A 13270-nucleotide genomic window follows, 5' to 3' on the forward strand; every position below is an offset into this window, starting at 1 on the left:
ACCTCTAGTTATATGTATATATAGTGATACATGGTCACATGGACCCAACACAAGCGACACAATGCTGATAAGGGTACTGAGCGAAGATGCACAAGTACCAAAGAGACCAACCTAACAGCTCAAGCCATTGCCATCCATCTCGCATCCATACTCAAAGAATCTCCGGTTGCAGTTGAGGTCAGGCTAGTTCCTCGTCCTGATCTCACATCATCTCTGTAGGTGTAAACATAGACACATGGATAAACCAAGAATTATATAGCTACATACAACTGGAACTTGCAAAATACTTATATATGAATGAGAGACATCTATTTAAATCTTACATCCATATGGCTCAAACGACGTCTCACTGATCCAATCATTCTTCATATTTAAGAGGGTGTAGCAAGCACACATATTATGGCTAAAACAAGTTTTGATCTCCGTGAAGAGATTATTCAGATTCCCAAATTGCTGAAATATTGATAGAGAGAGTACTAGTTTAGTTATTAGAATCTGGAAAAGAATAAAAAGCAAAATATCAGAAAAATAAATCATGTGGCTTAGGTGTATACCTCACAGTATTCAGCTCCATGCTTTATCAGGTTCTGAACCAACCTAGTGTTATTGATATAGATGTATCGTTCAACATACCTAGGTGACCAATCATTGTATCGAAGGTCGTATAGGAACTCATTCATTGGATACCCATATGGAGGTCTCATAGTCATAGTTTACTTCTAGTTCCAAATAACTAGGGTGTCGAAATGCTAAGAGGCGGTAGTAGAGATCGTTCCATGGAACAAGTCTCCCCAAAAACATCATCCAGCTCCATCACACCCTGGTGGAGAGTTACAAAGAATTCTAGTTTTTCTTAAACGGTGCCCAATAAAATTGGGTGCCCCAAGGCAATATGAGGAAATTATGGACTGTTGCTGGGTCACTACTTGCATACCCAAATATTAATTAGTTACTGTGGACATAGTATTCCATGAGTATATTCATCAAGAACACATAGTAATAGAAGTCCTTCTCTTTTGTATCGTAAAGGTAATAAAGTCTACCTACACTTGAGATAGTTCTTGCATTAGGGATACAACTTCCATATTTTATTTAATTAATTTTCCACATTGTCATGTACTGCTAAGCAATGTTGTGGGATATGGCAGAATAGTACCTCATGGTCTCTAAAAGACGAAGATTCTTGAGGGATACCCACTCGTATTTAGTCAAACTACCAGGGAATAGTCTAGATATAAGATTCATAAGATCCTCCATATCTTTTCTGGCTTCGTATCGGTCATGAAAAACTCGTCCCACATTAATTATCCTCAGATCTCCACGACAAGTCATGTAGCTGGTAGGGTTCGAGACACTACCATGTCTGATTTCGCATCGTGTCGCGTATGAATGACCTGCACGATCCCAAAAGAATATAAGAATGAATCAACTATCTCTAGACCTGATCTCTAGACATTAGTCAACATATTAAATGTATGAGGCAATGCACCTCATCCTTTTTCGCCAATATTATGTCATGTCTAGTTGTAGGCCATCAACAACAAAAAATGGTTGGTTGCATATTCCCCGAATTGAGGACGAAGTGAATCACTCGTAGACCACTATATATTTCTGGATTGTATGGGCAAACACACTAAACTATGCTTGCATAATTAAGTCAGCACCATAGCTAAAAAGTTTTCAGTATGCCCAAAAATTGCATCTCCAATCTCACTACAGTTATTCTTAATTATTCTCTAAGACCACTACTCTGATAGGGTATTCTGAACAGTTCTTGATCACTCAATTTGCATTGTGCCGTTAATGACATCAGCATTGGATTCTTCATCAAAGTACAAGGTTCTAACAAACCCACCGAAGACTTTCTGCATGAATGCACATGTATGTTGTCCGTTAGAGGTTAGAATACATTTACTTACTCTATGGAATAATAAATAAAATGTGTTTGGATAGACAAGAGTTAGTGGTTTCAATTAATACTATACAACTAACATTCTCTTATATACATCTAGGTAAGAATAATTGGATCTAGCAGAAACTTTGGTCTAGTTTTTATGGTTATGAATTTATATTACAATCAGATTTATGTAATATCATAACAGTGAACTTGGATTTGTTAGGAAAACATAGGAGAACTAATTGGCTTTTAACTATTCAACAAGCCTAACACTCAAAAATACACCTAAATATCAAAAAAAGTGTAGTTTAGCCCAAGATCCGAATTGGAAGTAGGCATGGCCTTTTACTTCAGGTATAGAATTTTATATTTTTTGAAATATGTTTGATGGAATTTATGATAGATTTATTTGGACAAAAAAAGAATTTATGATCAATATTATGTGTTGCCCCCCAAAAAGGAAAGTACTTCTATTTCTTTGGGTCAAACTTAGAAACGACCTACATAAACATTATAAGGTTTTTTTGCAACTTAATATGAAAGATTTTTGGAAAAGGAGGATCTATGGACACAGGTTGTAGATCTCTTTTCCAAAAATAAATTATGGTTGCTAGGGGTAGTATAACTTATGGTTACATGGTGACATAGCGATAGTAAACAAGACATGGAGGTAGTATAACTTATGGTTGCTGGGGACGTGGTCTCTTTGCATCCAATACACCTCCCATTCGTTGCTGCTCTCAATCAGGCTGCTCTGCTTTGGTAGGGTTGCCTAACCAGATTACTTTTCTAGTTTGAATCGAGCTTTCTTGTTTCCATATCTGATCAACACATGCACTGGATGTATACCACCAGCATCATGAATGCTATGAAGTTCCCTTTCCATCAAGAGAGGTCATGGAGCACCCTAAGTTTTCTTCACGAGACTGTGAAGTTCTTTGCCCCTACCATTCGTTGTCATTAACTTAGATAAAACTCTTGGTTGATAAGGCTTTTTGCTGTACAAAAAGAAGGCCTACATGGTACATGTGTTTCAGGATTGTAGTTTAATTCCCACCACATCTACATGGAGCCATAGGCCATGGCGCATCACATCACATCTGTGGGTGGGTACTGAAAGCCTCTTCTCTGACTTTGCCCAAAAAACCACCAAAGGGTTGGAGTATGGATGGTTTGCGAGATATTTGGATGGTTTGTGGCCTTTGGATCCTCAGTTTGAAAAAGAAATGATTGGTGGGCTTGCCATGCCCAATTAAAAAATATGTAAGTAATTTTAAGTTGCTCCTAAGTGATATGGACCTTTATGCAATTGCATTGCATTGTGAGGGTCTAAATGTAAAAGAACAAGGCAATTATTATGCTCCCTCCATCCCAAAATAAGTTTAGTACAAAGTTGTACTAAGGTTCAGACAATCTTTTTATGATGGAGGAAGTAATATATTCCTTTCCTTTTAAGAAAAGGAAAAACATACGTACCTAATTAATACCCCATTTTTAGTTCCAAATATATCCTAAAAATAAAAAGTTTGTCACATCCATGTGGTGTATAGTGTGAAAATTCATATAATAATAGTAAATGCTACTAGTTGACAATTTCATGGCAACACTCAAATCAACTTTGCTAAATTTCTTTTAACAAAGCAACACAACCATAGAGTACAAAGCACAAAGTGTGTGTCAGACCATATAAAAAGAGAGAAAGATTAGGTACATATGGCATGTGTGTTAAGGTCAAATGCATACAATAGAGTTATTCGAATCATTAGTTTAGTGTTAGAGGTTGAGCATGTTAAAAATACTCACTAATTGATTTTTAAATGGTTGAGTGTTATAAATTGGCATATTTTTTTGTAAGGAAAACCAATAATAAATGAACATAGGAGTAAATTGGTGAAGTAAAAAAGTTTACAATAAGCATAGAGCGTATGTTCATTTAGATTAATTAATAACAAATAACAAAGTCAAGAGGATAAATAATGCATCCACATAAAGTGGGGGTGAAAGCGGAGTTTGTACTAACAGTACGATTTTCAGAACTATCTGCTTGAAGAAACCAGGCTTTCTTCGGCTTTGGCATATCTGAGGTGTGCAAACAAGATGGATTAATCCAAAATTATGAACAAGAAAAAGGATTGTAGAGAGAGAGGGGGGGGGAGGGAAAAGAGAGGATGAGAAACACACTTGATGAAAAAACCAACAGAGAGATCTCTAGATCTGTGAGAGATGGACTTTTAGAGATGACTAACAATGCAAATGCAGTGCAAGATGAACATACATAAAAAAACAAAGAGTGGGAGGCTAACCTAAACCATAATCCAAGAACAAGAAAAGGAAAGGAAGAGAGAAGGAGGAGGGAAGATAGAGGATGAAAACCTCGACACACTTGAACGAAAAGATCTCAACACGAACAAAATCTCTAGATCTGCAAGAGACAAGAACTGTTAGAAATGACGACAATGTATTGCAAGAAATAGAGAGGGACGCTAACCCTAAAGAATAAGCAGCCCTTTGTGCATGTTGTTGCTGTGTGCTCGCAATAGCACTAGCCACTCCAACTTATAGAGGGCGGGGGAGTGGCAAGGCTCAAGGTGGGGTTAGCTGTCATAACTAACGTTTGGTCATATTAGAAAGAGAGTGAGAGAGAGAGAGAGAGCACGCTGTAGGGTGGAGGGAAATAAACAAGCTGCTTCCTTTGTGATGTCTTATGTGCCGTGTGTGCCATACCATCGGTAGGTGGTTCCTTCTTAACATGGGCTGTTAACGCCGTCTTTGCGCATGTCCTTCTGTCAGTAGCCGTGTGTGCCATACCTGCTCTTCCATCAGGGGAACGATGAATGCTCTCTTGCCGAAGTAGACGGACAATTACTGTGAAACTTTCTTCCTTAACCTTTGATATTGGCTGAAAGAGGCAGATATCTCCCTCTTGAACACAGTTTTCATGGACAAATTTTCCCAAATAAAGGTTGCTCCTACCTGCATTATTACGCAAGCCTGATTTCCTGACATAAAATCTGCACTTCCATTCCTTGTTCTTACAAGGCAGCTGGAGTATGATATTTGTAGCTTCACATGGGAAGTACTTGAGCGCATAATCCATATGTATTACCTAATTTAAAAAGGGATATAATGTGTTGGTGATAATGTTGAGCTGTTTTATTTTACAACCGATGTGTTGAGTATGTATTTTGTACTGCACGTGTATTGGAGTTGTGGCCCACCTGTTAGTCTTGTATAGTTGAGGTAGAGGCCTTCCCTTGTAATATATATGCGTGCACCAGCACTCCAACCAACACATCGTATTGCAAATAATCTGTCTACATGGTATCATCCTCTCCGGTCTAACCCTAGGGTCAGCCGCCGCCGCCGCCGCGCCTCCCCACGCTGCTGCCACGCCTCTCCTTTCACTAACATGCACCGCCGCTGCCTGTGCCTTGCTTCCGCCCACGCGTCCCAAGCTGCTGCTGCCCGTGCGTCCTGTGATCGCTGCCGCCCCGTGCCTTGTGCCGCTGCGTCCCGCGCGCCAAGCAATCTCCGCGTCACAGCCGCTGCAACTTTGCACCCGCACGCCGAGCCAGCCGCCCTATCTTCCCACACGCGCGCCTGCTTCCTTCAGCCGCCGTGCCGTCTCCCGCTACAGCAGCGCCCTGCCGCTGCTGCCACCTCTTCTCCCAACCCTAACCCTAGCCGCTACCCCACACGTCGCCGCCATGTCATGGCCCTCCTCCCCCGGCTCCTCCACCACGCACTCGTCCAACCCGTTCGCTGGTCCCGAGCCCTCTGTTGCCGCCATCCATGACCTCAATATTGAGGCCCGGGTCCCCATCCGTCTCGACAGCTCAAGCACGTCGTACTATGCCCAGAAGACCTATTTCAACCTCATATTCCACGAGTACTATCTCATCGAGCATATTGGCGGTTCCGTGGAAAGCGCGTACATGTGCGGCGATCCGTAGTGGTCCGCCATCGAGGCCACGATCATCCGTTGGTTCTACCAGACGGTCTCGAAGGACATCTTCCACACGCTCGTCACCGAGGACGACGACGCCTGCACCGTGTGGGCCAAGATCAACGCGCTCTTCACTAATAACAAACTCTAGTGCCTTGTTTTCTTGTAGCAGGAGTTCTTCGGCTGTCACCAGGACAACTCCACCATCGACGAGTACTGCATGCGGCTCAAGATGCTCGCCGACGAGCTTCATGACATCGGCGCTAAGGTCTGTGACGACCTCATGCTGAGCACACCGCGGGGCTTAATGAGGACTTCAGCAACGCGGCGTCCAACCTCACCCTGCTGCCGCAACCCATGTTCCAACGCGTCGTCACGTACTTCAAACTTGAGGAGCGCCGAATGACGAAGCTGAAGCAGCGGGTCTAGCACACCACTCTCGCCGCCGGTACCACCCGCAACGGCCCTGCTCCTGCCCCCCGCTAGTCCGCGCTGCCAGCACCCACCAGCTACTACCCGCTGCCGCCCGCTCCGCCTGCGCCCCCAGTGCCTCCCCAGCAGCCGCAAGGTGGTGGGGGCTGGCGCAAACAACGTGGTGGCAGGGGCCGCCGCCAGCAGCAGCCACAACAGCAGCAGGCGCAGGGCGCACGGGGCGCTCCACTTCCAGCAGCCGCCTCCTTCGTGGGCTGCTGGCCAGAACCAGTGGACGGGCGTCGTCCACGCCTATCATATTCCCGTCCCGCGGGCACCAGCAGTAGGTCTCCTTGGCCCCCGTCCAGCGGGCCACCAGGCGTTCGTCGGCGCCCACTACCAGCCCTACGGTGCCCCGCTCGCGTCGCCACCCCTCGATGGCTACAGCGTGCCTGCATAGGCGCTGCCCTATGGAGGCCAGCCACCGCCGCCCTACACTCGGCGCTAGCGTCGAGCAACTATGGCGGTGGAAGCGACTGGTACATCGACTCGGGTGCTACCGCACACATGATAGCTCAGCCCGGTAACCTTTCCTCCTCCACTCCCGTTCACACTCCCACTCGCATAACCGCTGGCAACGGTTCCTCTTTACCCATCACCCATGTCAGTAGCACTAGTTTTCCTTCCAGTTCCACACCTATCACTATGTCTAACATTCTTGTTTCACCTAACTTAGTCACTAGCCTAGTCTCTGTTTGTCGTCTTACTCGTGAGAATCCTCTTACTGTTGAATTTGACGGTGTTGGTTTTTCTGCGAAGGACGTCCGTACCAGGATGGTGCTTCACCGTTGTGATAGCCCTGACGAGCTTTATCCCGTGCACACCGGCGCCTCCACTTCCACACCCGTTGCTCTCTCCACCAGCGTCGACCTTTGGCATGCTCGCTTGGGCCACCGCAACCCCGCCGTTTTGCATCGGATTCTTAGGAGTTTTTCTTTCTCATGTAATAAGCTCGATGAGCATACTTGTGAGGCTTGTCGTTTGGGCAAGCACGTGCGCCTTCCCTTTAGTGCATCTACTTCAGTTTCCTCTTTTCTGTTTCAGTTGATTCATAGTGATGTTTGGACGTCTCCCGCTGCGAGTAACACGGGCTATCTATACTATTTGGTGATTTTAGATGATTATTCTCATTATGTGTGGACTTTTTCTCTTCGTCGTAAATCCGATGCTTTAGCCACACTCACCACCTTTTATTCCTATGTCACCACTCAGTTCGGTCGTGCCATACTTGCACTCCAAACTGATAACGGAAAAGAGTTTGACAATGTAGCTCTTCGCTCCCTTCTCGCCTCTCACAGTAGAACTGCCGCGCCGAGCGCATTCTCTGCACTCTTAATGACTGCGTTCGCACATTGCTCTTTCATGCTAATGTGCCCGCTCGGTTCTGGCCTGATGCCCTCGCCACCGCCTCTCTCTTAGTCAACATTCGTCCGTGTCGTCCCCGGTGGAACTACGCCCCTCACCACCTTCTTTTCGGTACACCACCGTCCTATGATGGTCTTTGCATATTTGGGTGTCTCTGTTATCCTAGCACCGCGTCCAAACTTGCACCCCGCTCCGTCCGATGCACCTTCCTTGCATACCCTCCCAACACCAAAGGTTACCGGTGATATGATCTTGTCACCCATCGTGTGTACACCTCAAGGCACGTGTACTTCGTCAAGACGGTGTTCCCTTTTTTTCAGGTTCCTCCGGCCGCTCCTCCTTCGGCTCTGCCCCCCACGCCCGCTCGGTTCTAGCCTGATGCTCTCTCCATCGCCTCTCTCTTAGTCAACATTCATCAGTGTCGTCCCCGGTGGAACTACGCCCCTCACCACCTTCTTTTTGGTACACCACCATCCTATGATGCTCTTCGCATATTTGGGTGTCTCTGTTATCCTAGCACCACGTCCACGACACCACACAAGCTTGCACCCTGCTCCGTCCGATGCATCTTCCTTGGCTACCCTCCCAACACCAAAGGTTACCGGTGCTATGATCCTGTCACTCATCATGTGTACACCTCAAGGCACGTGTACTTCGTCAAGACGGTGTTCCCTTTTTTTCAGGTTCCTCCGGCCGCTCCTCCTTCGGCTCCGGCCCCCACGCCCCCTACCTGGTGCGATGCGTGGAGGCAACCCCCAGCGCCCCCTCCCTGGCCCGGCGCCTTCTGCCGCTCCATCCCGGGTTCTTGACTCCCTCACTGGAGGTTGAGTCCAACTGGGCCCCCTGGTCCCCAGCTTCCTCGCACGAGGTCGAGCCCGCGGGCACCACACCCGCCACCCCGGCCGGCGCCGCCACTCCTGCGATGGGCTCGACCTCGACCTCGCCCGTCGCCTCCTCTGTGGCTGGCTCGGCTGGCGCCGTCGCGGCTCCTGATGCCGCGGCCCCCGCCTTTGACGCAACAGGCGCCCCCGTTCTGGCCGCGGCCCCCGCTGCCGCAGGCGCCCTTGTTGTGGCCGTGGCCCCTGACGCCGCTGTGGTCCCCGCCGCCCTCCCCGGCTCGGTCACCCGTGCCCGTGTAGGAGTGCATCGACCGAGCACGCACTACTCCTCCGACGAGTATGCGTGCGCTTCTTCGACATCGACGCCATAACCCATCCCCACCTCCTCTCATGCCGCCCTTCGGGTTCCCCATTGGTTGGCTGCGATGCAGTAGGAGTTTGACGCCCTACAGCGCAACCGCGCATGGCAGCTTGTTCTGCGACCCCTCCATGCCAACATCATCACTCTAGCGCTACAAGGCTCGATGGGTGGTTCGTGGTTTTCGGCAGGGCACGGGCGTGGACTTCGCCGACACCTTCACCCCTGTTGTGAAACTAGGCACGATTCGCGCCGTCCTTCAGCTGGCCGTCTCGTGCGCCTGGCATGTGCATCAGTTGGACGTTTCCAACGCCTTCTTGCACGGTCATCTCGCCCAACAGGTATTCTGTGAGCAGCCCACTGGTTTCGTCGACGCCGAGCACCCCGACTTCGTGTGCTTGCTATCCCGCTCTCTGTACGGGTTGAAGCAGGCGCCTCGGGCTTGATACCAACGCATCGCAGCCTTCCTGCAATCTCTAGGATTTCGGTCCACTCGCTCCGATGCCTGACTCTTTGTGTATCATCAGGGAGCTGACACTGCATATCTGCTGCTCTACATCGACGACATCATCCTCACGGTGTACGCCCCCCATCTCCTTCAGCAGCTGACTGCTCGTCTTTGTGATGAGTTCGTCCTCAAGGACTTGGGGACCCTGCACTACTTTCTCGGCATCGAGGTGTTTCGTCGGGCTGACGGTTTCTTTCTGCATCAACAGAAGTACGCCCACGAGCTCCTTGAGTGTGCCGGTATGCTTAACTACAAGCCGGCACCCACCCCCGTCGACACGAAGGCGAAGGTCTCTACTCTGGAGGGGTCTCTCACGTCCGATGGAGCGTTTTATCGCTCTATCGTAGGTGCTTTACAGTACTTGACGCTGACTCGCCCCGACCTGCAGTACGCTGTTCAGCAGGTGTGCCTCCATATGCACGCCCCGCGTGACTCTCACTTGACTCTGGTGAAGCGTATTCTCCATTACATACGCGGCACCATGTCCTTGGGACTCACCCTGAGAGCCTCCGCCTCCACCGACCTCGTGGCCTACTCGGATGCTGACTGGGCTGGCTGCCCCGACACGCGACGCTCTACGTCAGGCTGCTGCTTCTACCTTGGGCCCTCATTGATCTCTTGGTCATCGAAGCGACAACCCACGGTCTATCGCTCCAGCGCCGAGGCAGAGTATCGCGCCGTGGCCAATGTCGTGGCTGAGTGCTCTTGGATACGTCAGCTGCTCCAGGAGTTGCTTTGTGATGTTCACAAGGCCACTCTTGTCTACTGCGATAACGTCAACACGATCTACCTCTCCGCCAACCCGGTGAACCATCGACGGACGAAGCATATTGAGCTCGATATTCACTTCATGCGCGAGCAGGTTGCCCTTGGACGTGTTCGGGTTCTCCACGTGCCGACGACGCAACAGTTTGTTGATGTGATGACTAAGGGATTGCCTACTCCCGTCTTTGAGGAGTTTCGGTCCAGTCTCTGTGTCTCCGGTGACGCTTCGACTATGGGGGTGTTGAGTATGTATTTTGTACAACACGTGTATTGGAGTTGTGGCCCACCTCCTAGTCTTGTATAGTTGAGATAGAGGACTTCCCTTTTATTATATATGCATGCACCAGCATCCCAATCAATACATCGTATTGCAAGTTATCTGTCTACACGAAGTACTACAGACACTATTGATAATGCTAAATTGTTGTCATACACATGACTTCAACTGATGAGGCAAAAACAATATTGATTAAGTATTTAGTAATTATATATATTGCAAACCAGAACACCGTCTTTCCCAAATAGTATCATAACTAGAAACTGTGAGTAGCGACAGACACAGAGCAATTCATAAGAAATGCGGTTGATAAAACTGACGTACCAGCACTGCTGCGTACCAGGTCGCCAATGTTTACATTTGCCTTCTTCATCCGTACAACAAGCACGGGGATTTCAGATTGAATTTTCTCTACAAGTGCACGTATTTTCGCCTTCTGTGCTTCATTAAGATAGCACCGTGGTGATAAGACATAGTCATCCGAATCCATTTGCAGACCATCTGACTCCACAGAATTGTCTACAGCTGTAAAAAAGGTTCAACAGTAAGAGAACATGTGCTGGAGGGTAATTGAATAATCTGAGGGCACAACTTATAACCTGAGAATTCTTCGGAAGAAGATATTGCAGGCATCTTTGCTGATTCTGTGTAACAGTACAAGTTTCCTTCTGGCTTCCATCTGAATCTGAACCTTCCCCTGCTGACGACTGAGTAGCGCCATCATGAGAACTGCTTGAATTACCAACATAGCGACTGCTTGTTCTTTTAACATCAGAGGCAGCCTTCATCCTTTCACAGCATGTTTTCCTGATGAATCTTATCATCCTCTCACAGCATTCACAATGGTTGCTCATCTTGGATACATCATGTAAAATGAATCATGTACCATGTCAGGTGGCACTATATATTCAAATTTCTGTTTGTGCAACTAGTAATACCCTAAAATCACTCAAGATTCATAACTATGACCTAAACTCTTTTGAGGGTAAGCATCGACTTTCTTTGTTTACAAATAACAGAAGCAACAAAATGCTGCGAACACTACACATATCTAATGCTGCCATGAAAATCTGTTTTGATTATCATGTAACAAGAAAGTAAAACAGAAATAAAATAAAATTACAAATACTGCTGATCTATGAAGGTGTGTTAGAAGAAAAGACATTGGTAGATTCCAAGCAAGAGAGCAACTTGGCAGAAGAAGCTCTGCCTTGATCTTTCTGATGCATGCAGTATTTTTCTGACTGGATCTATTGATCACTAGGATACCTTTGTGATGTTACAAGGGTGGTACGTGCAGATCTAAATAAATCACTGATATCTCTATAAAAAATAAATAAAACACTGATGATTAACAACCATAGAACAGTCAGTTTCTGAAATTCCTATCATTGTACAACATGACTGTTTTATACTACATATCAGTTTCCAAAATTTAGCTGAAATAAAAAGAAAGCCAAGCAACCAAGATAAAAAAATATACAGCTGCTCTGTGCAGGTGTGGAAGAAGAAAAGACATACTAAATTGTAAACAAAGAAAGTAACTTGGCACAAGAAGCTCTGTCTTGATCTTTCAGATGCATGCAATAATTTTCTGACTGGGTCTATTGATCACTAGTTCACTACGCTCCATTTGTGATGCTACTAGGGGGATAAATGCAGATCTTAATCAATCACTGATATATCTCTTAAAAAGGAAAAACAATCACTGATGGTTAACAAGTATAGAATATTCAGTCTCAGCAATTCCTATCATTGTATAACAAGATTGCTTTCTATATCCTACCAGTTTTGACAATCGGCAGAAACAAAAAGGGAAGCAAAACCAGCAAAACAAATATTAAAAAAAATACTGCTACTCCATGAAACATGCAGGTGTAGAAGACGAAAAGACATGACTAAATTGCAAAAAGAGAGCAACTTGGAAGAAGAAGGTTGCTGTGGTGCTGAAGGGTGCTGCGCCTGTGCTAGAGCAGACTGTACCAAGGGAATGCTAGTTCTGGCTTACTTATGAAGAGGGGCGTCCAGGCACTGGAAGGGCACACACGGGCCAAAAGTCATTTATGATGGGAGCTGCATGCAGTCTTCTCATATTCCCAACACATAAATCCGAGGAGGATTAATGCCATGGTCAACCGGAGCAACTCGAAGGACTAAGGGCACCGCGACGGAGCCTTCATGAAGGATATGATGTCCATGGCTGCCACCCCTGTAGGCCAATACAAGATTGGACAAGTGATGTACCCAGCACGCTCACCCCTCCGACGCATCCTAGCTCCACCAACCACTAGCAACAACCCACCCGTGTGGCCATGGCCGCTCGCCCGCATCCGAGGCGCAAGTTCCACCCACGAACATCGTGCCTCCTGCTGTCGCCCTGCATAAAGACACGCCCAAGACCGACCAAAGTGACCCGCTTTGGGCCAAAGGGCGCACCCGACCGAAGGGACCACAGCATACGTCCCACCTCGAACAACGAAGGAGCCACGTCAGCCCACACACAGCCGGGGAACGAGGGAAGAGGGAGAGTGGACGCATCCGGGCTGGCACACCCTTGTGTCAGCGACGGGTTGCCCGAGCTCGTCGGCTCCTCCCATCCATCCAACCTGCCTCCCCACCGGACACCTCCTGTGTCGCCCCAACTCGGCGACGAACGCACCACCACACAAAGCCACCAACTCACACCACCCACTGGCAAGGAGAGATCCCAAGAATCGCCGCCAATCGCGAAGAAAGCTCACCGATGAGTCCATCTGCGCTGCCTACTATCGTCCAGCACCCGGATCCCGGCCAGCCAGCCCACTTGGCCAGTTACTGCTGCGTCACACCACCACCCGCCATGGC

General features: G+C 47.6%; 1 pseudogene; it reads right to left on the reverse strand.

The window, feature by feature from the left end:
- Positions 1-11280, reverse strand: part of LOC123067908 (B3 domain-containing protein Os03g0620400-like) — a 23403-nt pseudogene extending 12123 nt beyond the window's left edge.
- Between the last annotated feature and the right edge of the window lie 1990 nt (positions 11281-13270).

Source organism: Triticum aestivum, chromosome 3B (assembly GCF_018294505.1).
Source record: "Triticum aestivum cultivar Chinese Spring chromosome 3B, IWGSC CS RefSeq v2.1, whole genome shotgun sequence".
Lineage (NCBI taxonomy): Eukaryota > Viridiplantae > Streptophyta > Magnoliopsida > Poales > Poaceae > Triticum > Triticum aestivum.